At 41.0% G+C, this 24,757-nt stretch overlaps 1 long non-coding RNA gene across 1 annotated transcript; it reads right to left on the minus strand.

The window, feature by feature from the left end:
- Window positions 1-20,593: 20,593 nt before the first annotated feature.
- LOC148184853 (uncharacterized) lies at window positions 20,594-24,274 on the minus strand. Its single transcript, XR_015772051.1, has 3 exons — window positions 24,154-24,274; window positions 23,102-23,309; window positions 20,594-21,080 (listed from the first exon to the last, which is right to left on the minus strand). It is a non-coding gene; the product is annotated as an uncharacterized LOC148184853 (long non-coding RNA).
- Window positions 24,275-24,757: the final 483 nt, after the last annotated feature.

Here is a 24,757-nt window from a genome sequence, read left to right on the forward strand (position 1 = left end):
ACAACTCAAAATACACAAAAACACAGTAGCTGAGTAGTAAGTCTCTAGACAGTAAGATCTACCATTCTTTTAGTTTATTTTCAGGGGCGTCTTACCAACTTGGGAAACAGTTACAAAAGCTTTCTGAAGACACATTAATTTTCTCTCTAGCTATGCTTGTTTCGTGTTTTTACACCAGCCAGGTTTGAACCTCAAGTTGTGTTAGCATGGGATCATGCATGATAAAGTGAATTTATCAAAATGTCTCAAGCCTAACTGTGCAACGTGGAAAAACGCCCCACACTTAGCTGGACAGAGAAGAAAAGTTTCAAGCCTGAACCATCCACGTTCAACCGCCTGCGTCTCCTACAACTCAAATGCTAAATATTCCACTGCTCTGACACAAACAGGGGTAACAGACTGATCATCTGGATTTCAGTTTAACTTAGGAAACCATGCTCCTTCTGACTGTCTCACTTCCTGTTATCCCACTCACTGTAGGGCTTGGTGAGAATCACAGACAAAAAAAGCTGGAAACAGCCATGCAACAGGATCAGTTGCATTCTTTCAAGGCAACACAGTTATAGCTATCAAATTCTTTAAGACCCCAACTGATAAAGCCCCACACTGTTCACAAATCCATGCTAGGAACCCTCTGCATCCTTACCACTAGAAAAAACTTATTAAACTTATATTTTCTTGCAACATATTCAGCCTATTACTTTTACTCTAATCACTGTGGGCATTGTGGACTTTTTCTTCATAGGTCAGACTTCTTCCTGTCCTCCATCTTCACATAAAATATTTAATCTTGCAATTCAGTTTGTATAACTACTGAGAGCTCCTTCAATATTTTTTTCAGATATCTGATGTTAAGTTATTTCCAAGCTAGTTGAAGAAAGTTTCCATCTGAACTGAAGCACCATCGGGCTGTAGCTGCTGGAAATCCCTCTGAAACCATCATTACGTGCCTTCCTAAGATTTCCACTTCCCTGGGGAGTCTCTGGGGAATTTTTATATTTATATAAAAATATAAAATAATTATATTTATACCATGCAGTATAAAATGTCCTTGAGGAAGTCACATTCAACTTCTGTTTAAACAAAGTTTCATTATTGAGGACCACATAGTAGAGGCAAAAGTGAAAATAAGAGCTTCCTCAGATGATGTCCATGAGTAACTGAAGGAAGGAAGCATATGTACTCTTTTTCGTTTCCAGCCAACTTCTAATCATACAGACGGTTCTCTCTCACCAAGATGAACTCAACATCAGGACAAACCTACCTTCAAAGTTCTCATTTCAGTTTGTTTCTGCCACTACTACACTTGCTCCTCAGGCACTTACAGAATACCTCCTTGTTGTACAGCCATTGCGCAGCATCCCTTAGAGACATGGCTGGGAGCACTACAAAGGTCTGCATTTTGTCTTGCATGGATGCTTCTAGCCACTTTCTGAACACTTTTCATATTCACTAAACACTTTGCATTAACAGAAGTGCTGTTTCATTTAGGTTTGGGTTTTTAGTTTTGCACTGCCCTTTCCCATCATCTGTTTAACAGCGAACTAGTGAATTTAAATGTCTTTGAAAGGGCAGTACATACAGGCTTACATCTCACTCTGTAATGCTCATTTTGTATTAGCATGAAAGGAGGTTTCCCACCAACTCTGAAGTCTTCATTTTCCTCGTGTTTAAAACATGAGTGGCTCTTGCTCTTTGTCCCCTCAATAACAAAATTATTCCTCTACAACAAAATTACATTGAAGTGCCACTGAAACCTAGAACAGTGACTTCAGTGATCATCACAGCTGTACTTTAATGATGCAAAGGTTGTATCAAGCTTGAAGCTATCAAGGTTGAAGCTGTAGTTCAATGATGCAAGGGATCTCATCTTCAGAATTATCAAATTCAACCTTCTGCTTTCAATTCAATATTTACTTTCATCAGGTAGCTTGTCTGATAATGGAGAATCAAGATAAACTTATTTTCTTCATCATTTCAAGATGATCACTAGTCCTTTCTGCTTAGCTACTCATGCAGTATTTATACTTGAGGTATAGAAGAACTGATGGATTACGGTGAATTGACTGACTTGCTTCAAACTACTCCCTCGATTCTTGGGCAAGATGAGCCTGAAAATTATTACTTTTATAATTTCTGTTTTATATATATAGTATATAACACCAAACAGAATCAACTTTGTTAATGTGAAAAAGGTAAAGATAGGTGTCAGACCAGCAAGCTGGCCTTATACAGATTTGCCCATCAGATGTGCTGCCTACTCTCAGCTTTGAGCAAATGAAGCCGTGTCTGATGGTGCAGGTCTCCCTTCTCATCACTTTCCATGAAGAGTGAGCATTAAGCAGCTACTTGGTTCTTTCATTATCAGCAAGGCTTCTTTTTCCTTTTCCCCAGAGACTTCATGCAGTTATATAATCTCCCTTAGTATTTTCTAAGAAACTGAAAAAGAAATTCCAATTTTCCAGCCTCCTTTACTTAAAAAAATGTAAATAAGTGCCTTCATAGGGTAAATTTACAGCTCCCTTCTCTTTTGTAAAGGAAACAGTACAAACTACACATTACATCTGTTCTGTAAAACGATAAAGAAGTTAAGCAAACATATCACGAAAAATAAAACTTAAAAAACCCAACTAATGACATATGCACCATACCTGGTTTCACATATTTTTATGTAATAGTGTTAAGCTTACAGAATTGGCAAGAAACTGAGTAGCTAAGTAGATTGGCAACAGCACACTGAGGCTCTTGCTCAAGTTGTGCCCAGGTCCCTCTAGGAACTGAAATGGTATGTTCCCTCACAGGCTGTCAATGAAATAAATGGTAATGGCTCTCTGGTTCATATGAAATGGGAGATTACACTGCAGAAAATGATTCATCAGCACAAATGGTATTTCCCCTTACTCTGAAGATACGAATAAACTTGAACCAAAAAAATGGCCAAGGGTACCTTCATTTGCTAAAATTAAATTAACCAGAGAGATGCTCATTTTAGGCAAACTAATGGAAAGACAACATATAGAAGATTCTAAATCCAATATACTTTCCAGGATCTTTAAATCATCAGCTTTCTTATGGAACAGCCTGTCACCAGTACTTCCACATTATGCTCTGCCTTGAAGACAGTAGAAGCCAGAAGGGTGTGTGCATGAGAGGCATGAGGATGCATGAACAGACCACCCATTTACAGCTAGTAAATCCAGAGTGCTTGCTCACATCCATATCTGCCAGAAGAGGACCACAGCCACCCTCTGATGTGTCCTTACCACCCTGTGCTGTGATCTCAGCAGATCTCACTGCTAAGCAAAGGTCCCACCTCCGAGAAAAAACTCTAATAAGATTGCTTATTCAGAAAATGCAACTCTCTCTTCTAAGTCATGCCAACATCTATCAGGAGTCATCAGAAGAGATTACTCCATGGACCTCAAACACCAAAATACCTCTACCACTGCAGAAGGAGAGGGAATGCTTCACTTGGTAGAAAATAGCAAGCTCTTATTCTATATACAGAGCAGCCACTGAATTAGGATATAACACAATTTCACAGAATGTCAGACCAGCAAAATATTAGGAAGCAATCTGCTGCTTTCAGATGAAACAAACTTATTTGTCATTGCTGAAATACTTCTTATAAGGGCAGAAGAACCAGTGCTCGTTCCAAGAGCATGTTCTCATTCTGGTTATTGCAATCCACCTCCCTAAATTCACCCCACGCCTTTATCAGCTCCTTCTATTTCATTTCTTCTTTGCTTCCCTGACAAAATACTTCCTAAAAGGAATGAATAAATCTAAACAGAATTGTTAAAAATACTATTAAATCCTCACTGTATTCTACCCCAGGCAGAGCTGTTATGTCCTGAAGCATTTTTACACTGTGTGTAGGGCACAGGTCCCTTTAAAACCTACACAGAGAGAACCTGCCATACCAGAATGGTCGTATATTATCCACTCTGAACATGGAGAAACTGTTCCTCCACAAGTACTGTCAAGATCCAGTGTACCAAACCCCACATCCTAAATGGTAACACTATGTTAAAAGTACCTGTATAAAAGCACTTTAAAGCCTCATTTAACTTAACTCTAAAAATAAAGATCTATTAACAGAAACAAGTTGTAATTAAGACTACTGTTAACCTAGCTTCTTCCTGCAAAGGGAAGATAATAATCTTACACTTACACAGTACCTTTCAGTCTAAACTATCCCATCCGACAAGCCTGATCTTAGACACATTGACACAGAAGAGTGTTATTAACATACACAAATAATTCTAAGTAAACCAATCTACCCAATTTGATTACCAGCACCTACTAAGCTTGATCTACTTGATCAATTGTATGGGTTCTATTTATCTGACTTATCCATATACCAACAAATTATCCATCCCAAAAAAACCTGTGCCTCTAGCAGAAGCAATGCATTAGTAATCAACCTCAGTCTAAATCCTTATGTTCTGCCTAAAAAACTTCCTTCAATTTCATCCCTTCAAAATGAACCTCTTCTCAGCCCTCCATCACCAATCTATCCACCAACTCCCAGAGACAAGCACCAGAAAAGACTGAACCTGGCTTACCTCTCGAGGATTTCTATGGAACCAAATACACCTGGAGCGTATTGGGAGCGAACTGGTTTTTAATAAGACAGACCAAATTTTTCCACATTATATTGCACACAGAAGACTTAAACCTGTCTTCCACCACTTCAAAGCACTCCTTTCTTGCACTGTCAGGTACATAAACCAAAGGTCAGTCTCACCAACCAGCTCTACCCCAGATCAGCCTTCCCCTGTATGTGATATTCCTGCAGGATTACTGTTTTAATCATTAACATGCTAAAAAGGATTATTCTGAATCACTTGTTTTTACCTTATGGTTACCAAAATAGGCCTTGTTTAAACAGTTGGCTGTCAGGTATCCATAAAGCGCAGCAGAGGGAAATCCACCTCCTCCTCTGCAATTGGCATGGCTGTTGGAAAACATTCCCTGATGATATCAGTCTGCAGAACATTTTTTTTCTGAATGCTTGCTTCGAGTAACATGAATTGCAATAAACCAGTGTATTAACTTCATTCCAGGAAAAGGTTCCACAAGAAAGCCGTCATTATACCTTGAACCTGCACATTCCCTGGCTAAGTCTTCTCCAGTTTATACAGATGATGATGGAGACATTTAAAGCAATGCACCCTTGGAAAGATCATCTCTATGTCTCTCCCCTTTTCTCAGTCTCTTCCAGAAAACACACCACTGGTGGCAGTGGTCATCAGGACTTGCACTGCACACTGACTAGCCAGACCAGAGACAGCTGTGCAGAGATCAGGGCATCATGATGAGAGGACAGGAAGAAAGGAGCAGTACCTGCTATCCATCATTGCACCTAATGGCAGTAAGTGTCCTCAAATGATAAAAAAATATGCTGCAGAAACTGTCAAGAAAGAGGAAGCTGTCACCTCTATGCCCTCTACACCACCTGAGATGCTCATCATTTCCAAAAGGAAAAACAAATTAATAACCTACAGCTGTTTACTAAAAAACCTACTATAGCTAATCCTCATACATCCACCATCCCATCACTGACTCAACCTGAGCCCACATGATGACCCTGTTCTGAATCCTGCATTACAAAAGCACAAACCCCAACTGTCTCAGCACTGGAAACCAAGGCAAGGTTGGACAGCCTGGGATCTGACCTCCTGCAACCTTCAGCTGAAACTAGAACAAAACAGAAGCATGAAAAGGGGCTGTTAGGTCTTGTACTTCATCTCCTTGAAAATACAGGATTGCCTTCTCCAGTACACCTGCCAACAATTTGCGTATTCTTATTTTAAACATCTAAAGAGTCGTGGGGGGCTTGCACTACAAACATACTAATATAGGCTACAATACATTTTTCTATTACTGAGTTTTGGCCCAGAATTCATCTTAAACTTATATTTCCTCAATCTCTCCATTTAGTCCTAAGTATTCTCTCACAGAAGACAGAAAAAAAAATCTGACTGCTATGACTGAAATACATTTCAAACAGACACATAGTTAACCCATCTTCCCATATTCAGTCCCAGACTAGAGATGTCTATTTTTGAATATTTCCCTTCAAGCTAGTTCCTCCAGACCTGTGAGTATTTTGTTGCTCTTCTTTGAGCTGAAATCAAATTGTCAATACCTTCCTGCTGACATTCAGTTTTCACATGTGCTCACAACAGATTCTTACAAAAATGGAATCCCACCTCTTTGTTTGCCAAAATGGTATCTTTTTCTTGATAGCTCAAGCACAAACCATGATCTTCTTGTAATCAAATCCCATTCCAGACTCACTTAACTCGATCCCTTCCTAGCATCACTCACCCACCAGTAAATTCCTGATTTGATACCCCTTGCCCCAAGAACTTGCCTTTTCCCTCTACTTGCCTCCCTTCACTCTGCTATCCTGGAGGAATTGTCCTGAAGTTCTGTTTACAACAAATCAAAGACATCAGTATCAAAGCTTTTGTCCTATTCGACAAAGCATTTAATTACATACCTAACTTCCACCACTTTCTTAAATGCAGTTGATCTCAGCAAGTAGAGATGAGCTTAAGCACATGCTTAAAAAAAAGAAAAGTTGTGTGTACAAGTCCGTGCTCGGCTGAACCAAATCCTCAGTTTCCATAATTACTGGGATGGTCTACTTTCTGTATTTGGCAAGAATTGACAGCACAGTGATTTAAGGTAACAGGATTTAAACAAAAAAAAAAAAAAAAAGCTTCAAGAGAGTCCAAAACTGGCATCATTCTTCTTAAAAGAAGAACAGGAGATAAATACCTAAGTAAATATCCCTCAGTACAGTAATCATGAAGCCTATAGATTTAAACACGCAGTAAGTTAACTCTATATTCTCATTACTTCAGTACCCACTTTGAAAAACAATAATAAAAGAAAGCCTTGTGAAAAATTTGGAAAGGCTTATGTATCTCAGCAAGATATGCAGCACATTCCCTGATAGCACATTAGCCACAACCATCATTGTGCAGTTGAAGAGAGAGAACAAAGTTTTTAATTTCTTTACTCCTGTCTCCTGAACACTTTTAAATGAAATAGACATAACTCACTGTTCCATTTAAGATGATCTTTAGTGGAGAGAAGGAAGAAGAAGGTTTTTGGTTTGGATCATGGGTTGGCTGTCTCCATCAGTAGCCAACCCACATTACAGCAGACAGAAGCTTTACATTCACCACCAGCAAAAAATGCAGTTGGTGTAAAAGGAGTTTCATGGAGAGTATCTAAAATCACTTCCAAATGTCTTCCGTTGTTTATACACAGAATACTTCTCTCCCCTTTGTTTTTTGTTTGTACTTTTTGTTTTATTTGCTTTCTTTCATTCTGCTGCCTGGCAAACACAGGCAGAGGCAAAGCAGGGACTGAATTAGTCAGCCATATCAAGTTTCATCTGTGGACTACCTAATTGTAAGACTCAAGTTTTGGGAGTAGTGCCATCTGAGAAAGAAACGGAGAAGAAAAATTGGAAAATGACTACTTCCTCTCAATCCATAAAGCCTTCCAAAATTCAATTAGCATGCTCTAAACTAAACCATCCACACATGCTATGGCACTAAAATGCATGATTTCAAATATAGACAAGAAAGTAACTGCTCATAGATATTTATCAGAATTATAATACTCTGACCATTCCACTTCAACCCTTTTTATTCAAGTGGCATCTGCTGTAACCCTTTTGTACCTCAGTACTTGAGATGAACCAGGAAAATACCTATAGGCAATATAAATAAATTGTCTGTGACTGCACATGGGATGTCTTAAATAATGCTGTGAACCCCTACGTCACTCAGAGAACACCTTTCCCATGCCTAGCATGAATACTGTTCAATAATGCATACATGACTAAGTTTGCTATCTTCCCTACAGCAAATTTTCCTTGTGATTTTACAGTTTCCCAGACTGGAATAATATTTTCACTTTCACAGAATCACTGATGCAACCAATAGGAAAACTGCCTCTGTTTCAATTCACTGTGTGATGTCTGTAAATACTGCTGGATAGTGAAGACTTGCAGGTAAAACTCAGCAAACACCTTTTTGCCATTTTCTCCTATAAAAGAGAGACAAAAGCACAGAAACTTCTCTGTTGCATCGTACATACAGCTACACATCTGTGCCTGCTCACCTCCTTTTCCTATTTACCTTCCTTTTCCAGCTCAGCATCTCCAGCAGCTTCCAGAGCTCAAACACCTGCACCCATCCCAGGTCAGATCTCCAGCTTGCACTAATGGATTTTTTCAGATAGATGACAGTGCACAAAGTGCATCCCAGATTGATTCAGGGTCGAGATGCCATTTCAGTGCTCAGGCACTTTAACTAAAGGAATTACTGCATTATCAAAAGCTCTTTTAGAAAGATGATGGCTTAGGACCCAATCCTGCTGCACTGTGATAGCACTGATTCCTTGGAAGTGCTGAACTGAGTGCCAAGAATGTAAACATGGCAAAGAGGCACTTAGATTTTACTTTCCATTCCTAGGAGCCACAAAGGATTTTTCTTCCAATACATTCTAATAAACATAGTTTTAAAACACAAAACTAAAGGATGAGTAACAACACAAAATCCAGAAAGATATTGGATGTTGGATAAAAGAGATAATATATCTGATTTTCAAGGGTCTGTAATTGCACAGATTTAGAAACAGTCCTGCAATAAGAACAGAAAACTCAAAATCATTCTTAGTGGCAAAAATTCTACTTAATTTTGTGCCCTCTTCATTCTAACAGACATTATTATTAAGAGACCAGAGTGAAATTTTAACAATTTAACTGCATTTACCCCAGCAAATCTTTCTCACAAAAGGAAAATATTAACAAAGTAGCTGAAACAAATAGGAGTGAGTTTCCCTACACAATTAGTACTTCAGTATCTATCTACTACTTGGGGATTTCGACATATAGCTATCATGATGTGGAAGCATCCACCACCGTTTTGTTTTCTGTTTGCAGTAGGGGGTTGCTAGGAAACAAAATACTATTGTCTGATTTCATGATCTATTGCCTGGTTTGCCTGGCAATAAAGTCTTCTAAATCTATTACTGGATTATTTTGTATTTTACAGTGAGATTAAGACTAACATTAAAACACATGCACACAGAGAAGAGCAGTAAAAAAATGCCTCAGAATTCTGGGGAAAGTATGTATATATTCCAGGCTGAGGAAGACAAACTATACTGAGAGAAAATGAACCGAGGCAATCTGGTGATATTTATACATGCACACACTCACACGTGTATCAGCGTTCCTTGACTGTATCTATAGTTTTGCTGACTTGTCAAAGACTCTTTCACTTCCAAGGATACAAAGCGTTCTCTTACTACTGGAGAGCTACTGTACACTGCAAGTTCTGTAAATACAACATGCTGCAGAACGCCTGGTGGGGGCAAGCACACATGCCACCGTAATTCTTGTTCTTGGAATTCAGATCTAGGTTGTCTCAGTGCTTTAATTTCTTTACATAATCTCTCTATTATTTTTTTTTTTCTTGTACATTTGGACAGACAGAAGAGTCAGAGACAATTCCCTACTCTCCCCCTCCCTCTTCGGTTGTAATATAAATAAATAAATTATCAAATAGAGAAATTAATAAAAGCACCAGGAAAAGAGATCTAAAATTGAAAGCCACAATAGCAAATTTCATGTACTTTTGACCGTAGCAAGTCTTTGCAAAGTAAGAGAATAAAAGATTATGAGGCAAATGTGGGTGCCTACCAATGCAATTCCCACAACATGACAGGAGACCTCAACTGCAAAAAACAATCAGACTTAAAAGCTGAGAGACAGATGAAGAGAGTTCAGCACAAAGTCACAGAGAAGAAGGTTTAAAAGAAAACCTGCAGAGTAGTTATTATTCTTTTATGTATATCTACAATTTCACACCATGCACAACACGCGCTATTTCAAAATCCTTTCAACTCACTTATTAACGCCTATGCATTTTATCACTCCATTTTAAATTTGAGAAAAAAAAAAGAATTAGGTTCATTGCAAAAAAAAAAAAAAAATCAAAGCTTTTGATTACAGCAGAACTCCCAGTGATAAGGAAAAGAAAAAGAAGCAACAACACACAACATAGAAAATACACAGTTCATGGGAAGGAGCTGAAAGCTTCTTGCCTCTCCTGCTCAGAGATGAATTTTTTCAACCTCTATAGTTTCTGATAGTTTCCTAACAGAAACTAGGAGCCCCCACCAAACCACATTTAGAATCAAAGAACAAAAGAGTAAAATGCAAGCGAGCTTCTTCTACCACAAACAACAGCAAGCTACTTCTAGCAATTAGATGAAAGCAGCGGAAGATGGACATGACCCACAACCAATCCCTCTCCTCATCAGGGTCGAATACGGCTGTTCCCCAGCTGATACCCCGCTACAGTAACACTGCTAGTTACAAAACGGAGCACGGCTCTCGGTGACACCGCTATCCTGTCACCTATAGCTTCACAGAAACCTGTTTTAAAACACTCTCTCAGGGAACGAGAAGCAGGAGAGGGATGGGACAGTCTCCTCCTGAGCTGCCACCAAAAACTGTTCTGCCAACTGCAGGGGGGCTGCCGGCGAGCTCGCAGCCGCAGCCACCCAGCTCTTAGAGGGAAGGGGGGCAGCGGGAGGGACCCCGGCTCCGGCCGCCCTGGGTGCGCTGCCCGCCTGCCCACGCGTGTGCCCCGGGGGAGGCTGCCCAGCGAGGCGGGGGCAGCGCCGGGCGCGGGAGCCCCGGTCTACCCGCGCTGCAGCAGCGACTGCAATTAAAAAAAAAAAAAAAAAAAAAAAAGGAAGAAAATAAAAAATAAATAAATAAATAGCCCGCTAGCTGGAATGGGAAAATAAAAGCCCAGCCTAAACAGGCGGACCCCAAACAACAACAAACACCAGGCGCCCAGGAGAGCAAACTTTCAGACTCACCGGGAAGAGCCGGTGCCTGGGGGGCGCCGGGCAGCGGCGGGGGCGGCTCGGGGCCCCGCGGGAGCGCAGCAGGAGCAGGAGCCGGGCGAGGCGAGCGCCGCCGGCGGGGCTGGGGCAGCGCGTCTCGCCCCGCTCCCGCCGCCCTCCCCTCCCTCCTTCCCTCCGTCCCCGTCCCTCCGCAGCGCCGGGAGCCGCCCGGGGCGGGCTGCCGCCGCGGGGCCGCCGTACCTACCTACCGCTGCCGGTGCGGGGCCGCGGAGCAGCGGGAGCCGCCGCCCCCCTTCGGCGGCTGCCGGGCCCGGCGGCGCTGCAGCAGGCGGAGGACGCCCCGCGGCGGCGGGGAGCGCGGGGCCGGGGTGCGGAGAGGCGGCGGCCGCCGAGGCACAGGCAGCGCGGTGCTTCTGCCCGTCCAGCTGTGAGAGCGAGCGTGTGTATGTATGTATGTGTGTGTGTGTGTGTGTGTGTGTGTGTGCCGGGGAGGGATGCTGCAAGGGACCGAGGGAAAATTCTCCCCTCCTAGCAAAGCCGCCGACAAATGGCAAGGCAGGTGTGCAGGGGAGGCAAGGCTCCCGAAGGAGGAGGAGGAGGAGGAAGAGGAGGAGGAGGAGGAAAGGGGAGAGGGGCGGTGAGAAGGGCGGGGAGCGCACAGCCGTCACGGCGTCCCGGGGACAGCGGCCCCGCCGGGGAGGTGTCGGGCGCGGCCCCTGGGGCGGGCGCTGGGGCCGCTCGAAGCGGGGTGAAACCCCGCCGCAGCCGCCGGAGGGGCGGGGAGCGGGCCCTGCGGCGGGAGGGGTGCGAGCTCCAGGCACCCCAAGCTGAGCATCCTGCCGCAAGTTTTTCCCACCTCAAACGCCCCGGGTGCTAAGCACAGTATCCTGTGCAGCTTGATGAGCTGATCGGTGCTTTCTTTGGGAGTCCTCCCGTGAGGAGTAGTTGCGTGTCTTACCTGCGGGACTTCCACCTACCCTTTAGCCGTGGCTTTGAACCAGCATCTTTTAGGGAACACTCTTAGCTAGGGTCTGGTTTTCTGCTTATTCATCTCCCGGGCAGGAGACAACCCTCAAGTATGGCAAGTGCACCTAACCTCACCTTTATATCCGGGAAGCCATGGGGCAGGCGGCCGAGGACAGCTCTCCCCAGGACAAGGCGCTGGGCCCAGGGGTGCTGGCAGCTACAAGTGCTTCCCAGAGCTAAGCGCTGCTCCCAGAGAGGCTGCTGAATGCCTTGTCTCAGCAGAGAGTTAAAGAAGGCTTTTGCAGCTGCACTTCTGCTCTCAAGGACAGTGCTGGCTAATATGAACTCTTCCTGCTATTTGAAAGGGAAAAACCTGCTGCTTTCCTGGCCTGAATTACCATGCAGGGCTGCTGTAAGCAGTCCCTTTCCTCTGTAGAGATGGCTGTGATTTAGTGCCGGAGAAAGCCTTTGTATGCTCATTTACAATGTGTTTCCGCACACTTCTAGGTGGCGACTAGTTGGCAAGTGAAAAGTGGCTGTGGCTGAAACTAACATCAAGTATTAAATATTGCACACAGCAGCAGTGATTTCTAGGGGTAGGAAGAAAATCTGATAGAAAGATCTCCTGCCTATTATTTTCTACAGAACTTCTTTCACCAAAGCAGTATGGAATTACATCCACAGGTGTTGAGCTAATTATATATGCTTACCAGCCCATCAGTTTGGGTCTACCAGTGAGCACACTTATGCAACAGAAGCAATTTCCACACCACTGGGCTCATCTGATTTAAACAATACTGGCTTGTGTTGCCTCTGTGCGTAGTTTTTTTTCCCCTCAGTTGGCAGGGTTAGTGTCACAGCTTTAGTTTGAGAAGTGACAACAAATAATACTGACACATATTATACCGAGCAACACAAGGACACACATGGAGGACAAAATAAGGAAATTAATGCACTGATTTAGGTAAGGAGCAGGAGCCACTCTTGATCCAGCTGTGCAGATGTAGATTACGTATTTACTGACTGGTTCTTGCTTTGCTTTTTCGTGGTAGATGGCTGAATAAAGAAAAAGTTGCTGGAAGAATTTCTGATAAATGTAGCCCTGATGAAAGTAAGACATAATTACAGCTTGGGAACCCTCTCCTAAGTTCTTTACAGTAAAACACATATTTTTCAGTCTTTTAAATCCCAGGCCCTAAGCCTGTTCACCCCTAAGCAAGCACCTTTTGAAAAACACACAGAAATCCCATGGGGAAACTCATGCACAACTTGTATTTCACCTGTAAACTAGCATGCAAAAATCAAGGGCTAGTTAAAAAAAAAACAAAAACCCACAAACTTCAGGGCCTGAATATATTTCTGAACTGTAGTGCCTTTGGCTGTGTTGAATTTGCTTCTCCATTTCTTCCTCCTAACACTGAATGCAATTGTACTTAGAAACACAGATAACAACAAAACAAGGTTTAACCACACTCCTCTTACCAGTTGCATAAGCCTTGGTTGATATAAAACAGAGGTAAAAGAAGATACTTCTGCCAGTACTGGTGTTGTTTAATGTAACTGAATGAAGCATGTTAAGGCATGTTACACTTGTTAAGGTTATTTCATTATTGCAATTTAGGGTTGTCCCCTCATTCATTGCCACAGAACTGCCTGGACAAGTGCAAGCACACAAACGTGGATGCACAAATCTGCAGAAGAAGGTGTTACTGTCTTTACTGTGTTTCACTAACATGTTCAGCATTTATCTTTTTATTTGCAGGTTGGTACAGAGATGAGTTCCAGCCAAGACTTCACTTTGTTATGTTCTGAATAGCTCTTGGGAAGTTTCTGGCTTGACCCTGGAGACTTTAGAGTCTAATTTTTTAATAACTGAAGGATTATTTTTTTTTAATTTAACAAAGGACCCATTTTAGCTGTCGCATAAGCATGCATTATATCCCAAGACTTCAATCGGAGCTGCACAGACATATCTGAGAGCACAATTAGGCCCTCTGGACCTTTTAAAGCTTCAAAAATAGTCATGTGTAATTCCTTCTTCTGTGGATCCTGCAAGCTTTAAGAGAATTTTTGAAAGCTGTAAATTCCTATTTATCCACTAAGAGGCTCACGGGCAATCTTCCCCTAATGGAAATAGAATTGTAAAGCTGAAACATTAATATACACAATATGATACATTAGGCAGGGAGACTCGTCGGAGCAAACAAGAAGGCACAGCGGCCGTGCCGCAACGGAGCCACAGCCAAGCAGGTTCACTACACTTTCTTCGCTTCCTGCATGCAGGATTCACTATCTGACTTAATATCATTAATACTGCACACTTCTCCCTTTAAAAATTAAAAACAAACAAACAAACAAGAAAAACCCATCTGACCTCTGAATCCCTCATCTGCATTGGCTGGCAGCTGGTGCTGGTAAATCAGAGGGCACATTTTGGTCTAACTGCAAGACAGCTATTCTTCAATAACCGCGCTGTTAATATGCAAATCTCAGCCCTCCGCCAACTGTAATCTCCCGCCTCTGATTGGCTTCAGTGATGAAAAAGATCCAGGTTATTTGTTAGCAGGGAAAATATGCTCTCCAGGTTTCCCCTTAAGATGAAGCATTATAAAGCCTCAAAAACATGCAGGCTAGCAACAAATAACAAAGCAAGACAAAGACAAGCCAAGAAAATGAGATTAGAAACACAGTAAAAGAGAAAACTGCATTTAAAAATTTTCCTCATTCTTTTTCTTCTTCCTAGTTTTCCCTCGGGAGTTTTGCCAGTGACTGCAGATGGGCCATTTTTGTTAATTTTTTTTTCAACTCTTGCTTTTTACATATGATGTTGTACTCAAGTTCACAGCAGAAGACTTGAATTTGTTCTGAGAAGATAATTTCTGTACTGGAAGGCATGCATGTGTCTGTCTTCCTGAGTCAGCTTTGTTGGCTGGCAAACAGAATACTAGGAGGCAATGTATCAACATGTATTGATAAATACCTTGATACCAAAAATAGAATGGAGCAATTGAGCAACAAGCAGGCCAAGGTTCAACACTCCAAAAGCCATTGCAAAAACCAGCCACCAATATCTGCACCAATATTGCTTTATTCTTCACAGAAAGCCAGACTTAGCTAACCTCTGAATTTAGCAGAATGTTTTGTGTAAAACACGAGCTGATTGGAATGCTCATGCCAACTAAGCTGTTGAGACAAACAGCTTATTTTCCATCAGTGTCCAATACAGCATACAAGAAGAAGATGTGTTCTCCATTATATGGTATAAAAATTAAAGAATTCTGGTAGTGTTAAATTCTGAGGAACCTTTGCAGAGCCGGGTTTGGCTTAGGAGTCTCCAAAGCAGGTGTGCAGCCACTCTGCTCCTCCATCTTTGGCTTTGTTTTGTGAATTTTCCTTTATTCGTGTAATTCACCCTTCCTGAGACATAACACGGTGCATTGTATTTACTCCTGTACAGATGCAGCCAGCTCTTCTGCATACTGCTCTGAGGTTGGAGATGAGATCAAGTTGGTAATTTCTTAGATCAATGTGTCTGGGCTGAAATTGTGTTCCCAGTAAAGGCAGTATTAATTTTATCATCTATTTTGTCACAACTGTGATTTTGCTTCTCAGGCCTGGCAGCAGAGTGTTTTTGTTTAAAATAGATTTTATTTTCCCAATAAGATGAAGAAGGCCAGGTGCTGTTAGTGTTCAGTGAGTGACTCTTTTCTTTCCTCAGGCTTTTCACCAAGGGGGAGCTAGGCAATTTTTCTGTGGGTGGACAATCCCTCTGACTAAAAAGAAGCAGACTTCTGTGCAGTATGGTCATCTTGCCTGTTTCCCACAGGTAAAAGCAGGTAAGGCAGCTCCTTGTACAAATTACTAGACAAAAAGTGAAGCACATGCACCTGTGGGGAACCTGCAGTGAGAGTGTGACAGGGTTACCTGACTGCAAGTCCTTGAATACCTGGGAAGGATGGAGGGCTGAGCTCAGAGAGGGCTTCACACAGGGCTTTTGATTAACTTGCCACAAAGAGAGATGCTTTAAAAAATAGAGAGCTATGCCTCAAAGCCACTTTCCTTTTCTGTCTCACGCATTTCAGATACAAAGATAATGGGAACAGCACAGAGAAATGGAGGCAGATATCTGAAACTAAAGGTTAGAAGGAAGATTTTGACAAGAAACACATAGGCTTCCCACAGCAAAGGTCAAATACTGACCTCCATGCAAATTAATGCCACTTCAGCTATTATAAAAAAACTTCAGTTTCAGAAGAAGGCTGAAAAATGCATTATGCAATCCCTTTATTCTGTTGGGGATTTTTCCTATGTGATATGACTACCTCTTTAAAATATATATAAGGATTCTCATTCAATAAATAATAATAAAGGTGGGAAATAATTAACTCTTAAATGTGGTCTCCCTGGTCTTGCTTAAGGGAAGAAGGGGAGAAAGAAAACTCTACATGCTTCAGCAGGCAGAACTACAAGCACGTCCAACCAGATAATTGACACAGCCGTTGAGCCAGCACAGTGTTAACTCTGTTTTAAGCCTCCTCAAATCATCTAGCTTTAGAAACCATGTAACTTAATTGGATTGCTACAGACCTGACAGCTCCCCGTGTACCGTATGCTAACGGATTGCATCGCTGCCGTATGATCGGATACGTGAGCTAATGCTGCCAGTCCTGGGAACTGCCACTGGCCCTGAAGCTTGTTTTCATCTTCCAATCACTATCAGAAAATGAAAACAACTGTGTTCCTCTCCTAAGTGTGAAAAATTAAATCTAGGAGAATTCAAAACCACCACATACGGGAAGCAGGATATTTGGGCCAAAGCTCACATCATTGGTCACGTAGATGATTGTCCACCCTGTGGCCAGTTCCACTGAAACTCCAGTTAACTCAAAGAGGCTTCTCAGAATAATCACTCTGACTTAGATAAGGAAAAAGTCTGCTGAATGAGATTTTTATAATCCCACAGGAGAAAATTTGAAGATGGTTCACAAGGCAACACTACATAAGCTCAGTAAACTCAGGTAGAGAGACAGTGTGGATAATACAAGCTAAATAGCAGACTGACAAATTCAAAAATGCAGTTTCATTTTCCTTGCTAATGAAGCAAAACCCAAGAATATTTGTAAGCTGTAGATGTCCCCAAGGCATAAGTCACAGGTAGGTGCCAAATCATCATCAAGTCTGTGAGAATTAACATACATCTCTGCCTTTTGAGTCAGAACACACTCCCTGGCTTCAGAGATTTTTCAAAAGAGAAGATTGGTGTTTTGACCTTTATTCTGTCTCTTTGCTGCTGATCTCATGAATGCCTGTTATACTTTATCACTGTTCTACTTATTTTGTACTTTTTATTTATAAATCACTCCAAGCAGGCATAATCCTTGTTCTTAATTCTTATCCAGATATTATTGCCCCATCAGGGGGAAGGGGGTGTACTCAAAGCACAAACTTGTTCAATTTTCTCATATTAATGTCAATAAATACTGAGTTAAGTAGGTACTGATTATTTTATGGACAAATATCTTTTTTTTTCAACAACATCATAGGCAATTTTCAAAACAGATAAAAGTCTGCAAGATTCTGCATTCTGCAAGATTCAATTTCAGTAGGCTAGCCCTGATTTTTGTTCTTGGGGCATGGGGGAGGAAGGTTTTTGTTTCATTTTTTCTTAAATTGTTCATAGTGACATCTTTCCAGAAAATTATGTATAAAGTTACAATGTCCAGACACTCTTGTTTGAGGGCACTATCACCATTTTTTCCTCAACTGTCCCTCTTCTTTTTCCTTAGGTGATAAGTAGTCCTTGTGCAATCCTATCAGATAGGCTGTTAAAGGATTATTTTTCCCAAACTGGACCATTCTTCAAGTCAAAGACTCACCCTGACCTACCTTGCCTGCAAAGATCTCCCTAAGTGAGACTATAAAAATCCTTTCACTGTTCTTTGTCATAACTACATCACTATTCAAAGTTTCTACAAGCTATTAACTATCTGTACAGTCCATCCACATGGATGCGTACATGCATACTTCCATCAAATAATGCTTAATTCAAGCAACTCTCACCCCAACATTGCACTTTGATGCTGTAAATAGTCTAGATTTTTACTAGGAGGAGATATTCTGATTTTTTTTTCCTTAGTTCAGCCATCACTGTGATTCAGCCACAGGTAGGGTGCAATACACAGCAGTGCTATGTAATGTGATGATCGGGAATGGAAAATAAAGACTAAAATATTCAGCTGAATCGGCAACTGAAATTTCCATAGGCAGAATATAATTACCTAAGCTGGCATTCTGCCAGGACACTGGGGTTAACATTATTACTCCTACAATACTCCTATTTATGGGTAATATGGAAAAAAAGTAGCAACAGGATTTTTTAATTGAGCCAGTGTGAACCCAACTACTGTAGGTTGCAGTCCAATTAAAATTGACAACCCAATGAAGCAGATACACATATCACAGAGATAAATATAGAAAATCCAAGTTGTTCTCTTTTCCTTTGTCTTCTCCTCTTGGTGTGTAGGGGTTTTTTTTCCTGCTGGATATTTCATTTCATTTTCAGAATCTTTTGATGCCAGGAAACTATCATTGACTGGAAACACTTACTAGCTTTTTGCAGCCAGTTTTCGTAACTTAAAATAAAGATGGAAAAATATAATTCAGCATTGCATTTCTTTCCTTTTCTACAGCACACAGTATTAAAATTACATTGGCTGTGCAGCAGGAGATTAGAAAGAGCAACAGCTTTTAACCTTTAATAGTAAATGATGCTGAAGTCACTAAATCTGTCTTTGAAGCACACAAAGTGCATGCACTATCAATTGAAAACTTGGAGCTAACCTTCAAGCAAGCAGTCTGATCCCCCACCAAAAATGCTGCAGAGGCTAATTCCTGAAAGGCGAAACTACTTCCTTTTCTCTTTCTTTTTTTTTTTTTCTTTCGGGAAAAATAAATACTTGAAATGGCATAAAATATATTGCACTGTTTACTCCTGGTTCTGCATTATTTACTCACATGAGTACATCTTTCTCAGACACATAGGACCATGCAAGCAGCCACCGAGGTCAGTGGGACTCCTGGGGAATTACAATTCCCTATTTGGCAGAGGTGTTGCAAGGCACACTTCATTAGTGTTCTGAAGCACTCTGAGAGCCCTAGATAACAGCTGCTATATGTTGTAATAAAATACAACTATTCATTATTACAGAAGAACTAAACCATGTTTGTAATTGACCATTGCTTGATTCTTTTCTGAAGTTATTGGGTTTGGAGATACGTCTCAAAGTAAATCTGTTATTTAACAGAATGGAGAAAATAAAGCAGCAACGGGTGTGTTTTAAGAGCAAAACAGAAGACAGCTCCCCTGGGCTGTATCCTATTGACCTCTAGTTCCATTATTGTTTCTAAAATGTTTTTCCATTTAAGGTATTGCCACCGAGTCCTTCCCAGGAAGCTCTGGGAAAGGATATAAAGTGAGGTCTCTACTAAGCTTGTAAGTAACATCTCTGAAAATGGAGGGTTGATTTATGTTTTACTGACAGCCAGGTTTAAGGGGGGAAAAATCCTCCAAGCGTTGCTTGTGAATCTTCTATAATATAATAAATAGTGCCATCTACTGGCTCTCCTTTGCTTTTGAACAGTGTCTCTGTGCAGTATAGCTACTGCAAGTAGCATTAAAACACCAAAGAAATCAAGCCAACATGACTGTAGCTAGCATACTTCTTGGATCTTGGAATGATTTCCAGGAGTTTCCATAAAGCAAACAGCCTAAAATGAAATAAAAGTAGCAGGAGAAAGAAAAAATTGCAAGATGCAAGCAAAGGAGAAAAGGCAGGATTCCAGCAGACATGTGAAACTGGATTAAGGGTTGATACTGAAGACGGATATAGCTAAGCTGAACCAGATGCAGCCATCCCAGAGGACAAATCAACGATGAGACTCCTCAGAGAGAAGAAGAGAGCTTCTCCAATCCCTCCCAATTAATTTTCTGATAGAAAAAGAACAGCCAATCATGATGGGTTTTTTCCTTTCCGCCCACTCCGGTTTCTACTATTAAACAAAGTAGAAAATGTAAACAGCCCTGACAGAAGAAGTATACAGACAGACAAAGATGTAATGGGTCAATTTCTTTCTTACAGTTCAATATTTTTCCTGATTGACACCAGGAGCAAGATTTGACTCTTTGGCTTATGCCTCAGAAAACCACATGAACTGTGGCATGTTCTACTATTAGGTACACTAAGCAGTCTTGGCATCTCATGTTGGGTCAAACTGGACTCACTGTATCAAGGAACTGCCAGAGATATTATTTTTATTGTTGCTTTTAATATATCTGGATAATTTGCTTGAAAAACCAAAATTGGCTGTAGAGCTATTTTAGTTTCATTTCCTAAGAAAAAGAGACTAGTGCAATCACAGTATCTGGCAAAGGGGATACAGTTGCAAAAATATACAATTATGTCAAGCGCTTCACAAAAAAGCAGTGGCTGTTAGTGCCCCTTTGGAGGAAAAAGCACAAACAAAAGTTCTTAGATATAACACAACCCCAACAGATACAAATCCACATGAAAGTGCTCTCCCTCAATTTGAATTGTCATAAAATATGTTTGTCATGACAGTCTTCACTCAGTAGAAAACAGATAAGCAGGAAAGGATAGGAATGCAGGTTATTGGAGCTTTTATTGCTACAAATGGAACCCACATCAGAGCAAGGTACATCTTCTTGGGCTTCAGCTTTATCTCCTGCCAATGAAGATCATGTTTATCTGTGCCTCATGGAGTGATTTTAGATTATAAAAATATAAGATGTTGGAAAACATCTCTTGACACAGATGTAGATGTCATAGTGTATTCTGAGTTGGAAGGGACCCACATGGACCAGCTCAAGTCCAACGCCTAAATGAATGGCCCATATGGGGATCAAAGCCACAACCTTTACACTTCAGCACCACTTTAGCATATTCTTAACAGCTGAGAATCAGAAGGGCAAAGATATGCAGACAACTCTCACAGCAGAGTCCCATCTCCACTCCTGGACCCCAAGATAGGATTTTGATACAGCCTGCATAGTAGGAGTTTTGACAACAGGCACATACAGAAATTTCAGGCAATGCAACTCCATTTTGGAGTTGTGCTGAAAGGACTGGGAATACTGGAGTTGCTGTGCAAGCTCTTCAGACAGCCCTTAAGATGAGAGGCTTCTGAAATGTAAAATCACAAAACACAGGTTAAGAACCCTGTTGCCACATTTGTAATCATGACTTATAAAAGGGGGTAACAGGGGACCACAAAGAAGATTATAACTATATAAGTAGTATACATTTTGTGATTAGCAAGCAAATCTGCTCTAGCAGAGTCTGTTTTCATGTCAATGTGTGTGAGTATTTTCTCAGTTTAGTTTATCCAGTAGTTGATGGCCCCATATCATATCAAAGTCCTAAAGATTTGGTACCCTTCTAGATACAGGTTAAGGCTTTCTCCTTTAATCTCCTTAATTAATCTCCTTAATTAATCTCCTTTTCCATTTTTTGGCAGTATCAGGTTACTGTAAGATTTTAACCTACTGAAGAGGACATTCAGCACATTGATTCCTTCCACCACGCAGGACAGTTTCTGTCCCAGTATGGATGTGCAAGGGTAGAAGCTCTCTTTTTGCCACCAACTCCAACCCGCTGTCATAAATGGCCCCCAACTAGTCTGTGGTGACCTCTTAAGAGGAAATACCTAGTTCCTGTAAGAAAGGTGCTGGTAAAATATTCCCATCCTCCAGCTCCTGTAAGAATTTATTTGGACAACATGTAGCACTGAAGAAATTGGCCCCTTGCTGCTGTGCATAAAGGCCACAGCTTCCAGCTCAATTCCTGGCTCCCAGAACAGGCTGGGAACAAGCATGAGCCTAGGCAGCAGATGGGGACATTGCTAATTGGTCTGTTTTGATTCTGGGCCATCAGCTGACAGTCACTTCGCACTTCTCTCAGCAGCGACTTGCCATGTCAAAGAGCTACAGATATGGGAACGATAACAAAGGAAGTGGAAACAGCAATCGCTTCTGTGCAGGCAATCCCTTTTCCTCTACTGCGCTGACCAAATTTACAGCAGAATGCTGTGAGGCAGGTTGGACTTGGCAGACACCTTGCAGACCACAAAACGTGATTTTTATTTCTTGAAGTGTCAAGGGACAATGATTTTACAATATTTTTACCTCAAAAAATATTTTTTTACTTAAAAATCCTGGTGAAAGCTACAAATGAAGGAAAGTAGAAGGTGCAAAATAATATGTTGGGTGAAAATTACAGTGGCTCATAAACACGGGATTAGAGCTCAGTGAAGGCTGTGAGTGCAACAGAAGTTTCATTGCAAAAGCAGGATTCACAGCCAGGAGCAGGAATAAAAGACTGCAGCTGAAACTGGAAGAGAATTCAGGAGCATGTTGGAAACAGTGGAAAAGTTTGAGAGCTGTTATATCAAACTGTTCCAGTTTAAAAAATAGCACCAGATTACAGTCTTTATACTATGTAAGACTTCAACTTTCACATTTTCTTCCTCTCCTGAGATTACTGACTACAAATCTTAGTAATTTTGCAGTAACAGTTGTGGCTTTGTCTTCTGTAACGTCTCTGCCATATTTTGCAGGCTCTAGGACAGTAAATGACCATGATTATACTGCTTTAGGGGAATACAATATCAAAGAGCCTGTCTGCATTTCACTTTTGAGCAAAGTTGCTAAGTTCTCTGTGTTTCTTAAGAATTTTTTTGTTTTTCATTAAAATGAAAGAAAATTACTCATTATACATCAACCATTTAACATGCAGTAAAACAAGCAAAATGTTTATTGAGTGGAAGGAGTATACTGCCACAGGTGCCTAAAAAGGAATTTTACTGTCCACGTGGATCTTCTTAATTATCTCACACGGAAAACATCACCCTCTAGAGGGCCAAGTTCTATTCTTTCATTTTTGGTGGAGCTGTATATTTCTAAATATAGGAGACTGTCATGCGAAATGCCAGCAGAACCATCTGTGGAGTACCTCAACAAAAAAGGTAATTTGAAATTCAAAAGCAACTGTTTGCCTTGACTTTTCTGAATGTCACCACCTCTGTCTCAAACACAGGAAGAAAGGATTTGCTGTGGCATCTCCAACGCTAGCAAAAAAAAACCTCTGGGCACCACTGCAGGGCAATTCTGCTTTCTTAGAGCAATTAATTTCACCAAGACACTTACTTGAGGAGAGGGTGGATCCTTCACTGCAGGTGATCTGCCTTGCTACCCATTCCCCTAAAGAAAGTCTGTTTGCCGTGTGGGTGAGGGATCTGATCAGCTGACGCAACACCAATCGCAGGCTGTGGAGGAATTACTTGGAATCCCAGCACTAAAGAACTGGTGTATCTGCTAAGGAGCGTAGTTCCCAGCTGGAGTTTACTAGGCACACCTGCAGAAGTAAGAGGTTTAACGGCTGTGAAACAGACCATTCGCTTTCACGACTGCTAAATCCCCACTGAAGGAGTACTCCCACTTGCCTATCAATTCAAAGTAACTGTCAGGTTAAACAAACTTGTACCCAGCTACGCCCCAAAGACCATTGCCGTAAATGAATGAGGAAGAAATAAAGCGGGCACGTATTTCACACTGGTAATTTGGTCTCAATAGCCAAAGTTTCCCTTTTGTTATCACTCAGAAGTATGCCTCGTTTTCCATTCAGGAGAGAAAAGAAACTCAACCAATGTATTTCCAATCAAACATTTATTTAGAATTTCAGAATTCTCGGCTATTCTATTGCACATATTTAAACTTATTTTTAGTATACTAGCAGATGTTTTCTATTAGCAGATCTTCTCTTTCTCATTTATACTTGACCTTCTATACATCATTAATTAAAAATGCTAACATAACAATATGTCAGCTCTTCTTGTGTTCCACTGCTTCTAAAAACAATGTTGCATTGCTGTTTCTCCGATCAGTGGCTCTTTTGTGCTTTTATGACAGCTTTTGTGTTGTTTGTTTCCCAATGTACTTTATTTTCCACATGCAAGTATTAAAAACAAATAAAATTCTACTAAATGGTATCAGAAAATTAAAGTATTTGGGGAGGACACTAAAAAAAGTTTAAGACTCCCTTTGTATGAGAAAATTAGCACTCTCAAAGGTCTAAGTAAGCATAGTTAGTCTCTGGTGCCAATAACATAAAAAGTAGTCAAAATCCCTTCTACCATCATCTAGTAATAAAATGTAACGCTAAGACAAAACCAAAATAAAGTAAGCAAGCAAGTACTTACTAGAGAAGCAGAGAACTCAAAGTCATTCAAATGGAAAGGAAGCCATCTGCAGCTGCTTGGGCAATATGAAGGCAAAGTGAGTTAGATTAAGTTTTCAAAGTGACAGATAAACACCCTACAGGTGTAACTGCCAACATATGGTTCCTTTTTCCACTCCAGACTCCAATTTACTGAAGTGAGAGGGCTTAGAGGACACAAAAGCTGTAGTGATTCAGCAACTGATCTATTACATCCTAATCTTCAACAGAAAAACAGAAAAGCTTTGAAATTCTTAATTAATACATTTCTTAAAATGGAATAAGCATTCTCTGTAGCTTCTTTTTAGGTACTGAAGGAAAAGAGTCAAATCCACCAAAAGACTGTGATTGCTATTAAGAACTGAAGTGGTGTTATTGTAATGATTTACTTTTGTAATGAGTTATTTGTGATTTCACACTTTGATCCCCTTTTGAGTAGTGAGGTGTTTCTTTGTTGTTTAGTGAGTGTTAATTGCTTCAGTGCTGCGTTAAATCATTGTTATGCCGGTTTTCTTGAGTGGAAGAATGAATAATTGAATAATTATACAGGAAAAGTTCATTCAAATGGGTATGGCTATAGAAACAAC

This window comes from Pseudopodoces humilis, chromosome 2 (assembly GCF_049639895.1).
Source record: "Pseudopodoces humilis isolate 2021_Gansu_Grassland_sample_001 chromosome 2, ASM4963989v1, whole genome shotgun sequence".
Classification (NCBI taxonomy): Eukaryota; Metazoa; Chordata; class Aves; order Passeriformes; family Paridae; genus Pseudopodoces; species Pseudopodoces humilis.